At 44.0% G+C, this 18,414-nt stretch overlaps 1 pseudogene; it reads right to left on the minus strand.

Moving 5' to 3' along the window:
* Window positions 1-2,713: 2,713 nt before the first annotated feature.
* LOC139411857 (doublesex- and mab-3-related transcription factor 3a-like) lies at window positions 2,714-12,017 on the minus strand (annotated as a pseudogene).
* Between the last annotated feature and the right edge of the window lie 6,397 nt (window positions 12,018-18,414).

Raw genomic sequence — 18,414 nt, forward strand, 5'->3', positions numbered from 1 at the left:
AGCGCTCGTGAGTAGGCATTTCACAGTGAAGTCTAAACCTGTTGTATTCGGCGCATGTGACAACTTGATTAGATTTTTTGACAAATAGCTTAAAATCCTGTTTTGTAAAGTAATGTTGCTCTTATGGAAAGACTTTCCTACAGATGTATCATAGAAATTAAGTTCTGGGAAAATGTTACCGATGCATTTGAAGAGTTTATAACAGCAAAAGCCAAGAGGTGGTGTGGTATATGGCCAATATGGGATGTTCTTCACGACGCATTGCGGAGTACCTGGACACAGCCCTTAGCCGTGTTATATTGGCCATATACCACAAACCCCCAAGGTGCCTTATTACTGTTATAAACTGGTTACCAACGTAATTAGAACATTCAAAATAATTGTTTTGTCATACCTGTGGTATACGGTCTGATATACAGTACCACGGCTGTCAGCCAATCAGCATTCAGGGCTCAAACCACCCAATTTATAATTCTTCAATAAAAATGTAGGATTTTTACATTTCATTATAAAAAATGCAGTTATTTGTTACATTTGACTGTGTAAAACCTAGCAGTACTACTTATTTATCTGCGAGTGAGGCCGATATATAGAATTTAGCAAAAAAACATGATTATTGTCTCTCTGAAATGAAACCATGAAGTGATAGGTTTCAAACCTATACATGTTTGTCTCTTTCATTATTTTTTTAAAACAAAAACGAATTTACAAAAATGTTTGAAAATGTGAATGTATAGAGTTTTGGACTGAAACTCTTCATTTGCTCCATTGCTTAATTTTATTTTGTGGTTTTAAGCACAAATTGAATGAGTGTGGCTTAAAACATTTTCAGAACAACTACAGCAAAATAGCATGACAGCCATTTTGTACCTAATACATTTGGAATGAATTGGTCTACATCTTGTCAATTAACATGAATGACACAATGTACTATTATCACCTATGTTTATTTGGCATAATCTTGACATGCTGCAAGGCGTTTCAACATCAACGACAGAATATTCACAGTACATTACATGCATCTGTCTGGAAAGAGAGGGATTTCCACAAACGTCTAATCTGTCACATTCTTTTACATTGATTATTTATGGTCATATCCATGAGATAATGCCATGAGATAATGTTACAGCCTAACATTCAGCTACATTACCTGTAGAGAGCTCATGTTACAGCCTAACATTAAGCAACATTACCTGTAGAGAGCTCATGTTACAGCCTAACATTAAGCTACATGACCTGTAGAGAGCTCATGTTACAGCCTAACATTCAGCTACATTACCTGTAGAGAGCTCATGTTACAGCCTAACATTCAGCTACATTACCTGTAGAGGGTTAGGGTTAGTTTGCTGTCAGTGCTTGACGTGATTGTTTGTTAGCTTTAGTTGGCTACGTATGTAGCAAAGGACAAGTAGCTAGCCTAGGATAATTACCGTGGCAGGTTAAGAGAATTAGGTTATTAAGGTTAGGCAAAGGGTTAGGGTTAGCTATAATGCCCTCCTAACCTGCTATGAAAAGTAACTTTTGGTCGTAGCTGTACTCCATCTAGTCACCACCAGCTACACGCCAATGATTTGTTTAACATAGCAACCATTAAAAATAGAATGGACAGAATGATTGACCCTCTCATTTGGCTAGCAAGTTCACAACCTCAGAATGAATGACCCTCTCATTTGGCTAGCAACTTCACAACCTCAGAATGAATGACCTTCTCATTTGGCTAGCAACTTCACAACCTCAGAATAAATGACCTTCTCATTTGGCTAGCAACTTCACAACCTCAGAATGAATGACCTTCTCATTTGGCTAGCAACTTCACAACCTCAGAATGAATGACCCTCTCATTTGGCTAGCAACTTCACAACCTCAGAATGAATGACCTTCTCATTTGGCTAGCAACTTCACAACCTCAGAATGAACGACATTCTCATTTGGCTAGCAACTTCACAACCTCAGAATGAATGACCTTCTCATTTGGCTAGCAACTTCACAACCTCAGAATGAATTATCCTCTCATTTGGCTAGCAACTTCACAACCTCAGAATGAATGACCCTCTCATTTGGCTAGCAACTTCACAACCTCAGAATGAATTATCCTCTCATTTGGCTAGCAACTTCACAACCTCAGAATGAATGACCTTCTCATTTGGCTAGCAACTTCACAACCTCAGAATGAACGACCTTCTCATTTGGCTAGAAACTTCACAACCTCAGAATGAATGACCTTCTCATTTGGCTAGCAACTTCACAACCTCAGAATGAATGACCTTCTCATTTAACTAGCAACTTCACAACCTCAGAATGAATGACCTTCTCATTTGGCTAGCAACTTCACAACCTCAGAATGAATGACCTTCTCATTTGGCTAGCAACTTCACAACCTCAGAATGAATGACCTTCTCATTTGGCTAGCAACTTCACAACCTCAGAACTAAGGACCGGCTTTAACTCTGACTATTTAGTATGATGGAAGGATAACATAAAACAAATTTAGTCAATATAATAACGTTTTTAAAAACATGCAGATAATCTTTTTTAATATTTTGGCAACTGTTTTAAAAAAGCAATAAGGCTCTGGAACCTGGGAATGATCTAGAATAACACCCTCATAAGGGCAGTTCCCCTTGGCTTCACCTCTGTTCTAAGAACAGCCCTTAGTCAGGACTTATTCACACATGAATTCTGTTTAAATATAGGTTAATTTGTTCATATTGGTTCAGGTGGAGGAGTTGAGGATTCGTGAGTCGAAGGAGTCTGAGCGGTCCTCGTAGTCCTCCTCTGGGGTGTAGAGGGTCTGTTTAGCGCTGGGGGTGGGGGAGATGGGTGCAGGGGGACAGTCCTCTAGCTGGGAGAGACGATGCACCTTCTGGGGGCGGGAGGAGGAGAGGAGTGGGGAGGAGGAGGAGAGGAGAAGAGAGGAGGAGGAGGAGAGGAGAGGAGGAGAGGAGTGGGGAGGAAGAGGAGAGGAGTGGGGAGGAGGAGGAGAGGAGTGGGGAGGAAGAGGAGAGGAGAAGAGAGGAGGAGGAGGAGAGGAGAGGAGAGGAGAGGAGGAGGAGAGGAGAAGAGAGGAGGAGAGGAGAGGAGAGGAGAGAAGCGGAGAGCGTTGGAAGACCTCAGCGGAGGAAAAAGGAGAGACGTACTGAGCTGACCGTAGCTGGTGCCGCTGCAGCATCATGGTGTTCCATAGGGTCAAGTCATTGCAGAAGGGTCCGGTCCCACCACCGCGTGTCAGAGAGTTCCTCAGCCTCAGAGGGTGGCGGGGTGGATGGGGGAATGACCCTGGCTGCAGGGTCAGGGGGCTGGACGACGAATCAAATGAGAAGCACAGGGACTCAGGCACCCTGAAAGCAGAGTCCACAGACCACTTGGCAGAGGTGGTAGGACCCCAGGGAGTGGTCCAGGAGATGGCTGATGGAGGGCAGGATCAGGGTGTCGGAGTGGAGGTCCTGACTGTGGGGGTGACCCCCCCTGGCCTCCTGGGCCTGGCTGGACAGCAGCACCTCGACGGCCCCCACCAGGTCCCCTCCACACCCCTGCAGGATCAGCTCCAGCACCGGGGGCTTGTGGGACGGGAAGATCTTCTTCAGCACCTCCAGGGGTGGCCAGTTGGCTCGCAGGTTGAAGGGAAGGGAGACAGACCCAGACAGGCCCTCAATCACCAGGCTGTGGTCCCCTGGCAGCCCCCCTGCCCCAACCCCGGGGTAGCCCCTAGGGGGAATGTCTGCCTTCAGCTCTGGAGAGGTGCTGCAGGTCTTAGGGAGGGCCAGGGGGAGAGGGAGGCTAGGGAGGGGGAGAGGGAGGCTACAGTGACCCTCGTTGGTCTGGGATGAGTATGAGTAGTATGAGGTTTTGGAGCCCTCAGGGGAGTAGCTATGGACCTGGTCCTTCTCACTGCCGCTACCACCACCATTCTCCCCGCCGGAGTGGTCCCCCGACGCATCCTCATTCAGCACTACAGAGAACATAGAAACACATCCTCATTCAGCACTACAGAGAACACAGAAACATCCTCATTCAGCACTACAGAGAACACAGAAACACATCCTCATTCAGCAATACAGAGAACACAGAAACACATCCTCATTCAGCACTACAGAGAACACAGAAACACATCCTCATTCAGCACTACAGAGAACATAGAAACACATCCTAATTCAGCACTACAGAGAACATAGAAACACATCCTCATTCAGCACTACAGAGAACACAGAAACACATCCTCATTCAGCACTACAGAGAACATAGAAACGCATCCTCATTCACCACTACAGAGAACACAGAAACGCATCCTCATTCAGCACTACAGAGAACACAGAAACACATCCTCATTCAGCACTACAGAGAACACAGAAACACATCCTCATTCAGCACAACAGAGAACACAGAAACACATCCTCATTCAGCACTACAGAGAACACAGAAACACATCCTCACTCAGCACTACAGAGAACACAGAAAGAAACACATTCTCAGTTAGATCTACAGAGAAACAACCTCTCTCAGACAGCTACTCAGACAACACATAACACTGCATACTACATCCTATAAAAATAATTTGACTTGCTACACAGTCATATTAACTTGGGACCAGTGACATGTGAAATACAACAACCTGGAGTTCTGATGTGAGAGCATGCATCTAGATTATCCATAGCTGGAGAAAGGCTCAGCCTTCTCCTCCTGACTGCCAGGACCCTCAACCCTCTACTACTAGTAGAGACTATACAGAGGTCTAGTAGACACTACACAGAGGTCTAGTAGAGACTACACAGAGGTCTAGTAGAGATTACACAGAGGTCTAGTAGAGACTACACAGAGGTCTAGTAGAGACTACACAGAGGTCTAGTAGAGACTACACAGAGGTCTAGTAGAGAATACACAGAGGTCTAGTAGAGACTACACAGAGGTCTAGTAGAGACTACACAGAGGTCTAGTAGAGACTACACAGAGGTCTAGAAGAGACTATACAGAGGTCTAGTAGAGACTATACAGAGGTCTAGTAGACACTACACAGAGGTCTAGTAGAGAATACACAGAGGTCTAGTAGAGACTACACAGAGGTCTAGAAGAGAATACGAAGAGGTGTAGTAGAGACTACACAGAGGTCTAGTAGAGACTACACAGAGGTCTAGTAGAGACTACACAGAGGTCTAGAAGAGACTATACAGAGGTCTAGTAGAGACTATACAGAGGTCTAGTAGACACTACACAGAGGTCTAGTAGAGAATACACAGAGGTCTAGTAGAGACTACACAGAGGTCTAGAAGAGAATACGAAGAGGTCTAGTAGAGACTAAACATAGATCAAGAAGAGGTCTAGAAGAGAATACACAGAGGTCTAGTAGAGAATACACAGATGTCAGGTAGATAATACACAGATGTCTAGTAGAGAATACACTGAGGTCTAGTAGAGACTACACATAGATCAAGAAGAGGTAAAGTAGAGACTACACAGAGGTCTAGAGGAGAATACACAGAGGTTTAGTAGAGAATACACAGAGGTCTAGTAGAGACTATACAGAGGTCTAGTAGAGACTACACAGAGGTTTAGTAGAGAATACACAGAGGTCTAGTAGGGAAAACACAGAGGTCTAGTAGAGACTACACAGAAGTCTAGTAAAGACTACACAGAGGTCTAGTAGAGACTACACAGAGGTTTAGTAGAGAATACACAGATGTCTAGTAGAGAATACACAGAGGTCTAGTAGAGACCACACATAGGTCTAGTAGAGACTACACAGAGGTATAGTAGAGACTACACAGAGGTATAGAAGAGACCACACAGACGTCTAGTAGATAATACACAGAGGTCTTTTAGAGACTACACAGAGGTCTAGTGGAGACTACACAGATGTCTAGTAGAGGTCCAGTAGAGAATACACAGAGGTCTAGTAGAGAAAACACAGAGGTCTAGTAGAGACTACACAGAAGTCTAGTAAAGACTACACAGAGGTCTAGTAGAGACTACACAGAGGTTTAGTAGAGAATACACAGATCTCTAGTAGAGAATACACAGAGGTCTAGTAGAGACCACACATAGGTCTAGTAGATACTACACAGAGATCTAGAAGATGTCTAGTATAGACTACACAGAGGTCTAGATGAGACCACATAGAAGTCTAGTAGAGACTACACAGAGGTCTAGTAGAGAATACACAGAGTACTAGTAGAGACTACACAGAGGTCTAGTAGAGACTAAAAATAGAACACGAAGAGGTCTAGTAGAGAATACACAGAGGTCTAGTAGAGACTATACAGAGGTCTAGTAGAGACTATACAGAGGTCTAGTAGAGAATACACAGAGGTCTAGCAGAGACTACACAGAGGTCTAGTAGAGAATACACAGAGGTCTAGTAGAGGTCTAGTAGAGAATACACAGAGGTCTAGTAGAGAATACACAGAGGATTAGTAGAGACTACACAGAGGTCTAGTAGAGACTAAACATAAATCAAGAAGAGGTCTAGTAGAGAATACACAGAGGTCTAGTAGAGAATACACAGAGGATTAGTAGAGAATACACAGAGGTCTAGTAGAGATTATACAGAGGTCTAGTAGAGAATTCACAGAGGTCTAGTAGAGACAACACAGAGGTCTAATAGAGAATACACAGAGGTCTAGTAGAGACTATACAGAGGTTTAGTAGAGAAACACAGAAGTATAGTAGAGACGACACAGAGGTATAGTAGAGACTACACAGAGGTCTAGTAGAGACCACACATAGGTATAGAAGAGACCACACAGACGTCTAGTAGAGAGTACACAGAGGTCTAGTAGAGAAAACACAGAGGTCTATTAGAGACTACACAGAGGTCTAGTAGAGACTACACAGAGGTCTAGTAGAGACTACACAGAGGTCTAGTAGAGACTACACATAGGTATAGTAGAGACTACACAGAGGTATAGAAGAGACCACACAGACGTCTAGTAGATAATACACAGAGGTCTACTAGAGACTACACAGAGGTCTAGTAGAGACTACACAGAGATCAAGAAGAGGTCTAGTAGAGAATACACAGAGGTCTAGTAGAGAATACACAGATGTCTAGTAGAGGTCCAGTAGAGAATACATAGAGGTCTAGTAGAGACTACACAGAGGTCTAGTAGAGACTACACAGAGGTCAAGTAGAGACTACACAGAGGTCTAGTAGAGACTACACAGAGGTCTAGTAGAGACTACACAGCGGTCTAGTAGAGACTACACATAGACCAAGACGAGGTCTAGTAGAGACTACACAGAGTTCTAGATGAGACTACACAGAGGTCTAGTAGAGACTACACAGAGGTCTAGTAGAGACTACACAGAGGTCTAGTAGAGACTACACAGAGGTCTAGTAGAGACTACACAGAGGTCTAGTAGAGACTAAACAGAGTTCTAGATGAGACTACATGTAGGAATAGTAGAGAATACACAGGGGTCTGGAAGAGACAACACAGAGATCTAGTAGAGACTAAACATAGATCAAGAATAGGTCTAGTAGAGAATACACAGAGGTCTAGTAGAGAATACACAGAGGATTAGTAGAGAATACACAGAGGTCTAGTAGAGAATACACAGAGGTCTAGTAGAGACTACACAGAGGTCTAGTAGAGAATACACAGAGGTCTAGTAGAGACTACACAGAGGTCTAGTAGAGACTACACAGAGGTCTAGAAGAGGTCTAGAAAAGACTACAAAGAGGTCTAGTAGAGACTACACAGAGTTCTAGATGAGACTACATGTAGGAATAGTAGAGAATACACAGGGGTCTGGAAGAGACAACACAGAGATCTAGTAGAGACTAAACATAGATCAAGAATAGGTCTAGTAGAGAATACACAGAGGTCTAGTAGAGAATACACAGAGGATTAGTAGAGAATACACAGAGGTCTAGTAGAGACTACACAGAGGTCTAGTAGAGACTACACAGAGGTCTAGTAGAGAATACACAGAGGTCTAGTAGAGAATACAGAGATGTCTCGTAGAGGTCCAGTAGAGAATACATAGAGGTCTAGTAGAGACTAAACATAGATCAAGAAGAGGTCTAGTAGAGAATACACAGAGGTCTAGTAGAGACAACACAGAGGTCTAGTAGAGAACACACAGAGGTCTAGTAGAGAATACACAGGGGTCTAGAAGAGAATACACATAGGTCTAGAAGAGACTACATAGAGATCAAGAAGAGGTCTAGTAGAGACTACACAGAAATCAAGAAGTGGTAAAGTAGAGAACACACAGAGGTCTAGTGGAAACTACACATAGATCAAGAAGAGGTCTAGTAGAGAATACACAGAGGTCTAATAGATTATACACAGATGTCTAGTAGAGAATACACAGAGGTCTAGAATATAAAACACAGAGGTCTTGAAGAGGTCCAGTAGAGAATACACAGAGGTCTAGTAGAGAATACACAGAGGTCTAGAAGATAAAACACTACACAGAGACTACACAGAGACAAAGAGGCACTCGAATAGAGAATACATAGAGGTCTCGAAGAGACCACACAGAGGTCTAGAAGACGTCCAGTAGAGAATACACAGAGGTCCAGTAGCGACTACACAGAGGTCTAATAGAGAATACACAGAGGTCTAGAAGAGGTCCAGTAGAGATTACACAGAGGTCTAGTAGAGACTACACAGAGGTCTAATAGAGAATACACAGAGGTCTAGAAGAGGTCCAGTAGAGAATACACAGAGGTCTAGTATAGACTACACAGAGGTCTAATAGAGAATACACAGAGGTCTAGAAGAGGTCCAGTAGAGAATACACATAGGTCTAGTATAGACTACACAGAGGTCTAATAGAGAATACACAGAGGTCTAGAAGAGGTCCAGTAGAGAATACACAGAGGTCTAGTATAGACTACACAGAGGTCTAGAAGAGGTCTAGTATAGACTACACAGAGGTCTAGTAGAGACTACACAGAGGTCTAGAAGAGGTCTAGTTGAGACTACACAGAGGTCTAGTAGAGACTACACAGCACCATAGAGGTCAAGTAGGGGATACATAGCAACATAGGGGTCTGGTTGAGGCTACACAGCACAATATAGGTATAGTAGAGGCTACAGAGAGGTCTAGTAGAGACTACACAGAGGTCTAGTAGAGACTACACAGCAACATAGAGGTCTAGTAGAGACTAAAAAGCAACATATATGTATAGTAGAGAGTACACAGCAACACAGAGGTCTAGTAGAGACTACAGAGCAACATAGATGTCTAGTAGAGACTGCACAGCAACATAGAGGTCTAGTAGAGACTACACAGCTACATATAGGTCTAGTAGAGACTACACAGCAACATAGAGGTCTAGTAGAGACTACACAGCAACATAGAGGTCTAGTAGAGACTACACAGCAACACAGAGGTCTAGTAGAGACTACACAGCAACATAGAGGTCTAGTAGAGGCTACAGAGCAGCATAGAGGTCTAGTAGAGACTACACAGCAACATAGAGGTGTACTAGAGACAACACAGCAACATATAAGTCTATTAGAGACTACACAGCACCATAGAGGTCTAGTAGAGACTACACAACAACATGGAGGTCTAGTAGAGACTACACAGCCACATAGAGGTCTAGTAGAGACCACACAGCACCATTAAGGTCTAGTAGAGGCTACAGAGCAGCATAGAGGTCTAGTAGAGACTACACAGCAACATAGAGGTCTAGTAGAGACTACACAGCACCATAGAGGTCTAGTAGAGACTACACAGCAACATAGAGGTCTAGTAGAGACTACACAGCAACATATAGGTCTAGGAGAGACTACACAGCACCATAGAGGTCTAGTAGAGACTACACAGCAACATAGAGGTCTAGTAGAGACTACACAGCAACATAGAGGTCTAGTAGAGACTACACAGCACCATAGAGGTCTAGTAGAGACTACACAACAACATGGAGGTCTAGTAGAGACTACACAGCCACATAGAGGTCTAGTAGAGACCACACAGCACCATTAAGGTCTAGTAGAGGCTACAGAGCAGCATAGAGGTCTAGTAGAGACTACACAGCAACATAGAGGTGTACTAGAGACAACACAGCAACATATAAGTCTATTAGAGGCTACACAGCAACATAGAGGTCTAGTAGAGACTACACAGCAACATAGAGGTCTAGTAGAGACTACACAGCACCATAGAGGTCTAGTAGAGACTGCACAGCAATGTAGAGGTCTAGTAGAGACGAAATGCTGTTAGCAGGAAGTGCTGAGTGTGTCAGTGGGGGATTGGTCTTCCATGGTCATTGACCACATTTTAAACAGATTGGCTCTTGCTTGGTAACATTTCACTGAGAGTTGACCTCATGCAGAAGTGATGGCGATTATGTTGGATTAGAACCTGTCCAGTCTGGAGTACTGTAATCTTTCTAATGACATGCCTTCATTCCTCACACTGAAATGGATCTGATGTGAAGTCAATACCAATTTCACCTGCACGCCCTGCATTCTGTCCTTGTGTTCTATCCTATCTCTGGACAACACTGTTCTCAGAACAACCTATTGTAGTATATTCTTGAAAACACATGCCTAGAACTATACAGTACTATACAGTATCTGACCCACACAGGGATAATGCATTCACTTGAAACATTCACTTGAAACAAATAGCCAATGATCAATATGATAATGTAGGCATTATGTTTAAAATCGCCTCTAGAGGTAGGCCTCTAGATCGTTTATTAGGCCAATTCATGAAAATAATATATTTATTTACAAAGTGCTATTAAAGAGTGATTTTAAAAACATGATCATATCGATAAATGCCTATCACTGAAAAATAGAAAAAATACAAGACAAGTGTACGATCTCTTCCTGGCTGAAATAATGTAGACTAAAAAGAGAAACAATAAATGTTTTTGATCATATGATGTGATATGTTCTTTTGATTTCATTAGCCCAACAAACAACGGATTGTAGGTTTATGCAAATTAATAAATTAATGCTGCAATGTCTGAACAAAATCTGAGAACACTATCTGCTCCCAAATAATTTCTGAAAATAAAAGTCCTGTTTATCAAGATGTGCAGTCCTTATAATGCACGAGAAAACCCTGCAATTTAACAATGTACATTTACTGTTTATTAATTAAATGTTTTGTAACTTATTTAAATGATCTCTATTTGTTCCCTGCCACAAATGTGAACCTATTATATGTAGAAGACTATACATATAATGTGTCTGTAAAGTCAGGCCACCGTTGGTGTAACTCTGGGGAAATAAAGACTGCATTAATGCAGTGACGTTTGCAGTTTTTAAATCTCTTCAATATTTGGGATAAAGACAGTAATGATTTGGATTTTAAGTCTAGTGCAATGCTTTTTGCTATGTTGATATTAGCATACATTTTTTCAACCAATAAATGCAGCCACTTCTAAGTGTCCAAACGCACACTCTCTTGTTGCTAAGTTTTCTATTACCCATATGCAAACAGCACATTTAAGATCTCTTTTTGTAATGAAATGTGTTTTATCAATAAAAGTAAATACATAATGTTGTATTATTATTTGTATTTTTATTATTACTATTATTATTGGCTTACCCTGTGAGTTGGTAGTCTGTTTCGATGTCCATTGGAGGTCCATGTCCCCAGAGTGGGGCGGCAGGCCCTGGTTCCCCGCCCCCCATCCAGGCACCGTGATGCCGTGCAGGGCTCTCAGAGACTCAGGGATAATGCTCTCGCCCCATCCAGGCACCGTGATGCCGGGCAGGGCTCTGAGTCTCAGGGATAATGCTCTCGCCCCATCCAGGCACCGTGATGCCGGGCAGGGCTCTCAGAGACTCAGGGACAATGCTCTCCAGACTCTCGTTGGCCTGCTGTTTGCGGAGCGCCACCTGCGCCGCCATGACCCGCTGCCTCTCGATGATCAGGATGCATTTCTCACAGGTGCAGTCCTTGAAGCAGCAGTATCGCTTGTGGCCCTTCAGCCAGGACAGGACTCCGTGGTTACGGCACCGCGCGCACTTGGGGGTCCTCTGGAGCGGTGCTCGGACCTGTGTCACCAGACCCCCTATGTACAGGTAGGGAGATCTGTAACCATTCATTTCTCACACCGTCAGCCAGTCAGTTAGTCACACACACACAGTCTCGCCACTTTGCCTTCCCAAAGCGTTGGAGGCGCGAGATGCATCTGATAAGGGCGCGTGCGCGCAGCCCGGGCCAGACAGAGTAGAGAGCAGTGAAAGTCAGGAGATGACAGGAGGTGCTGGTTGGATCCACCTCTACCTCTCCTGCCTCCCTGGAAATAAAGACGTGCATCAGCCCCCATCAGCCCCCTGACACATGGTCATAAAGGCGAGAAACGAAATACTGTTTTGTGCATCACTGGCACCCGATCAGCCAATCCCTGTGGAGAGAGAGACCTCAGCCAATCCCCGGGGAGAGAGAGACCTCAGCCAATCCCCGGGGAGAGAGAGACCTCAGCCAATCCCCGGGGAGAGAGAGACCTCAGCCAATCCCCGGGGAGAGAGAGACCTCAGCCAATCCCCGGGGAGAGAGAGACCTCAGCCAATCCCTGGGGAGAGAGAGACCTCAGCCAATCCCCGGGGAGAGAGAGACTTCAGCCAATCCCCGGGGAGAGAGAGACCTCAGCCAATCCCTGGGGAGAGAGAAACCTCAGCCAATCCCCGGGGAGAGAGAGACCTCAGCCAATCCCCGGGGAGAGAGAGACCTCAGCCAATCCCCGGGGAGAGAGAGACCTCAGCCAATCCCTGGGGAGAGAGAGACCTCAGCCAATCCCCGGGGAGAGAGAGACTTCAGCCAATCCCCGGGGAGAGAGAGACCTCAGCCAATCCCTGGGGAGAGAGAAACCTCAGCCAATCCCCGGGGAGAGAGAGACCTCAGCCAATCCCCGGGGAGAAAGAGACCTCAGCCAATCCCCGGGGAGAGAGAGACCTCAGCCAATCCCTGGGGAGAGAGAAACCTCAGCCAATCCCCGGGGAGAGAGAGACGTTCCATCCAGGGTTCCATACAGCCATAAATCTACCAGGACAATGAAAGACACACTCCCAATTAAACATTTACATTGAACAGTTACTCGGATGGGATAATGTTTACTTGAGTTCATAAAACGGACAGCAACGTGTTGAAGTCTATAGAATAAGGCTTATTTAACCACAGTGCAATAAAGCAATGCTGCAGTTTGTTTGTATATTATAGGCTACAGTGCCTTGACAAAAAAAAAAGTTGTTGTCACATGCGCCTAAATAGTAAGACAACAAAATAACAATAAGGACACTAATCAAGGAGTACCGGTATCGAGTCAATGTCTAGGGTTACCAGGTAGTAATGAGACTATATACAAGGAGTACCGGTATCGAGTCAATGTCTAGGGTTACCAGGTAGTAATGAGGCTATATACAAGGAGTACCGGTATCGAGTCAATGTCTAGGGTTACCAGGTAGTAATGAGACTATATACAAGGAGTACCGGTATCGAGTCAATGTCTAGGGTTACCAGGTAGTAATGAGGCTATATACAAGGAGTAACAGTATCGAGTCAATGTCTAGGGTTACCAGGTAGTAATGAGGCTATATACAAGGAGTACCAGTATCGAGTCAATGTCTAGGGTTACCAGGTAGTAATGAGACTATATACAAGGAGTACCGGTATCGAGTCAATGTCTAGGGTTACCAGGTAGTAATGAGACTATATACAAGGAGTACCAGTATCGAGTCAATGTCTAGGGTTACCAGGTAGTAATGAGGCTATATACAAGGAGTACCAGTATCGAGTCAATGTCTAGGGTTACCAGGTAGTAATGAGACTATATACAAGGAGTACCAGTATCGAGTCAATGTCTAGGGTTACCAGGTAGTAATGAGGCTATATACAAGGAGTACCAGTATCGAGTCAATGTCTAGGGTTACCAGGTAGTAATGAGACTATATACAAGGAGTACCAGTATCGAGTCAATGTCTAGGGTTACCAGGTAGTAATGAGACTATATACAAGGAGTACCAGTATCGAGTCAATGTCTAGGGTTACCAGGTAGTAATGAGGCTATATACAAGGAGTACCAGTATTGAGTCAATGTCTAGGGTTACCAGGTAGTAATGAGACTATATACAAGGAGTACCAGTATCGAGTCAATGTCTAGGGTTACCAGGTAGTAATGAGGCTATATACAAGGAGTACCAGTAATGAGGCTATATACAAGGAGTACCAGTATCGAGTCAATGTCTAGGGTTACCAGGTAGTAATGAGGCTATATACAAGGAGTACCAGTAATGAGGCTATATACAAGGAGTACCAGTATCGAGTCAATGTCTAGGGTTACCAGGTAGTAATGAGGCTATATACAAGGAGTACCAGTATCGAGTCAATGTCTAGGGTTACCAGGTAGTAATGAGGCTATATACAAGGAGTACCAGTATCGAGTCAATGTCTAGGGTTACCAGGTAGTAATGAGGCTATATACAAGGAGCACCAGTATCGAGTCAATGTCTAGGGTTACCAGGTAGTAATGAGACTATATACAAGGAGTACCAGTATCGAGTCAATGTCTAGGGTTACCAGGTAGTAATGAGGCTATATACAAGGAGTACCAGTATCGAGTCAATGTCTAGGGTTACCAGCTAGTAATGAGGCTATATACAAGGAGTACCAGTATCGAGTCAATGTCTAGGGTTACCAGGTAGTAATGAGGCTATATACAAGGAGTACCAGTATCGAGTCAATGTCTAGGGTTACCAGGTAGTAATGAGGCTATATACAAGGAGTACCAGTATCGAGTCAATGTCTAGGGTTACCAGGTAGTAATGAGGCTATATACAAGGAGTACCAGTATCGAGTCAATGTCTAGGGTTACCAGGTAGTAATGAGGCTATATACAAGGAGTACCAGTATCGAGTCAATGTCTAGGGTTACCAGGTAGTAATGAGGCTATATACAAGGAGTACCAGTATTGAGTCAATGTCTAGGGTTACCAGATAGTAATGAGGCTATATACAAGGAGTACCAGTATCGAGTCAATGTCTAGGGTTACCAGGTAGTAATGAGGCTATATACAAGGAGTACCAGTATCGAGTCAATGTCTAGGGTTACCAGGTAGTAATGAGGCTATATACAAGGAGTACCAGTATCGAGTCAATGTCTAGGGTTACCAGGTAGTAATGAGGCTATATACAAGGAGTACCAGTATCGAGTCAATGTCTAGGGTTACCAGGTAGTAATGAGACTATATACAAGGAGTACCAGTATCGAGTCAATGTCTAGGGTTACCAGGTAGTAATGAGGCTATATACAAGGAGTACCAGTATCGAGTCAATGTCTAGGGTTACCAGCTAGTAATGAGGCTATATACAAGGAGTACCAGTATCGAGTCAATGTCTAGGGTTACCAGGTAGTAATGAGGCTATATACAAGTAGTACCAGTATCGAGTCAATGTCTAGGGTTACCAGGTAGTAATGAGGCTATATACAAGGAGTACCAGTATCGAGTCAATGTCTAGGGTTACCAGGTAGTAATGAGGCTATATACAAGGAGTACCAGTATCGAGTCAATGTCTAGGGTTACCAGGTAGTAATGAGGCTATATACAAGGAGTACCAGTATTGAGTCAATATTTTTGTATTTGTATTTATGACATTTATTATGGATCCCCATTAGTTCCTGCCAAGGCAGCAGCTACTCTTCCTGGGGTTTATTATGGATCCCCATTAGTTCCTGCCAAGGCAGCAGCTACTCTTCCTGTGGTTTATTATGGATCCCCATTAGTTCCTGCCAGGGCAGCAGCTACTCTTCCTGGGGTTTATTATGGATCCCCATTAGTTCCTGCCAAGGCAGCAGCTACTCTTCCTGGGGTTTATTATGGATCCCCATTAGTTCCTGCCAAGGCAGCAGCTACTCTTCCTGGGGTTTATTATGGATCCCCATTAGTTCCTGCCAAGGCAGCAGCTACTCTTCCTGTGGTTTATTATGGATCCCCACTAGTTCCTGTCAAGGCAGCAGCCACTCTTCCTGGGGTTTATTATGGATCCCCATTAGTTCCTGTCAAGGCAGCAGCTACTCTTCCTGGGGTTTATTATGGATCCCCATTAGTTCCTGTCAAGGCAGCAGCTACTCTTCCTGGGGTTTATTATGGATCCCCATTAGTTCCTGTCAAGGCAGCAGCTACTCTTCCTGGGGTTTATTATGGATCCCCATTAGTTCCTGTCAAGGCAGCAGCTACTCTTCCTGGGGTTTATTATGGATCCCCATTAGTTCCTGTCAAGGCAGCAGCTACTCTTCCTGGGGTTTATTATGGATCCCCATTAGTTCCTGCCAAGGCAGCAGCTACTCTTCCTGGGGTTTATTATGGATCCCCATTAGTTCCTGCCAAGGCAGCAGCTACTCTTCCAGGGGTTTATTATGGATCCCCATTAGTTCCTGACAAGGCAGCAGCTAGTCTTCCTGGGGTTTATTATGGATCCCCATTAGTTCCTGCCAAGGCAGCAGCTACTCTTCCTGTGGTTTATTATGGATCCCCACTAGTTCCTGTCAAGGCAGCAGCTACTCTTCCTGGGGTTTATTATGGATCCCATTAGTTCCTGCCAAGGCAGCAGCTACTCTTCCTGGGGTTTATTATGGATCCCCATTAGTTCCTGACAAGGCAGCAGCTACTCTTCCTGGGGTTTATTATGGATCCCCATTAGTTCCTGCCAAGGCAGCAGCTACTCTTACTGGGTTTTATTATGGATCCCCATTAGTTCCTGCCAAGGCAGCAGCTACTCTTCCAGGGGTTTATTATGGATCCCCATTAGTTCCTGACAAGGCAGCAGCTAGTCTTCCTGGGGTTTATTATGGATCCCCATTAGTTCCTGCCAGGGCAGCAGCTACTCTTCCTGGGGTTTATTATGGATCCCTATTAGTTCCTGACAAGGAAGCAGCTACTCTTCCTGGGGTTTATTATGGATCCCCATTAGTTCCTGACAAGGCAGCAGCTAGTCTTCCTGGGGTTTATTATGGATCCCCATTAGTTCCTGCCAGGGCAGCAGCTACTCTTCCTGGGGTTTATTATGGATCCCCATTAGTTCCTGCCAAGGCAGCAGCTACTCTTCCTGGGGTTTATTATGGATCCCCATTAGTTCCTGCCAAGGCAGCAGCTACTCTTCCTGGGGTCCAGAAAAATGAAGGCAGTGTTTACCATTTTAAAAACAGTACAATGCATTCAGACTGTGAGCTCTCAGGTCCCTACTCAGCCATATATATACAGTACAAAATCCACGTGTCAGTGTGTATATAGTGCGTATTTTATCGTCTGTGTGTTTGCATGTGTCTGTGCCTATGTTTGTGTTGCTTCACAGTCCCCGCTGTTCCAGGTGTTTTTTTAATATGTTGTTTAAATAAAATGTTACCTCTTGCGTCAGTTACTTGATGTGGAATAGAGTTCCATGTAGTCATGGCTCTATGTAGTACTGTGGAATAGAGTTCCATGTAGTCATGGCTCTATGTAGTACTTTGGAATAGAGTTCCATGTAGTCATGGCTCTATGTAGTACTGTGGAATAGAGTTCCATGTAGTCATGGCTCTATGTAGTACTGTGGAATAGAGTTCCATGTAGCCATGGCTCTATGTAGTACTGTGGAATAGAGTTCCATGTAGTCATGGCTCTATGTAGTACTGTGGAATAGAGTTCCATGTAGTCATGGCTCTATGTAGTACTGTGGAATAGAGTTCCATGTAGTCATGGCTCTATGTAGTACTGTGGAATAGAGTTCCATGTAGTCATGGCTCTATGTAGTACTGTGGAATAGAGTTCCATGTAGCCATGTCTCTATGTAGTACTGTGGAATAGAGTTCCATGTAGTCATGGCTCTATGTAGTACTGTGGAATAGAGTTCCATGTAATCATGGCTCTATGTAGTACTGTGGAATAGAGTTCCATGTAGCCATGTCTCTATGTAGTACTGTGGAATAGAGTTCCATGTAGTCATGGCTCTATGTAGTACTGTGGAATAGAGTTCCATGTAGTCATGGCTCTATGTAGTACTGTGGAATAGAGTTCCATGTAGTCATGGCTCTATGTAGTACTGTGGAATAGAGTTCCATGTAGTCATGGCGCTATGTAGTACTGTGGAATAGAGTTCCATGTAGTCATGGCTCTATGTAGTACTGTGTGCCTCCCATAGTCTGTTCTGGACTTGGGGACTGTGAAGTGACCCCTGGTGGCATGTCTTGTGGGGTATGCATGGGTGTCTGAGCTGTGTGCCAGTAGTTTAGTGTTCAGTAATTTTGTAATCAATGTTAATAAATTCCAATGATCTTTATCTGTCTAATACCCAGAGGTTGTAAAGTTCTTGTCTTAAATTAAACAGACAGAATTCCCAGCTCACAATTGATCAGATCCAGGTTTATTTGCGAGAGCTCTGCCGTGCATACACAAATACATTCCTTTTATACCATTCTAACCTACGCACACACATACACACTAACATAGGGATTTTCTCATGAGTCTAACCA

The sequence above is a fragment of the Oncorhynchus clarkii genome, chromosome 6 (assembly GCF_045791955.1).
Source record: "Oncorhynchus clarkii lewisi isolate Uvic-CL-2024 chromosome 6, UVic_Ocla_1.0, whole genome shotgun sequence".
NCBI lineage: Eukaryota > Metazoa > Chordata > Actinopteri > Salmoniformes > Salmonidae > Oncorhynchus > Oncorhynchus clarkii.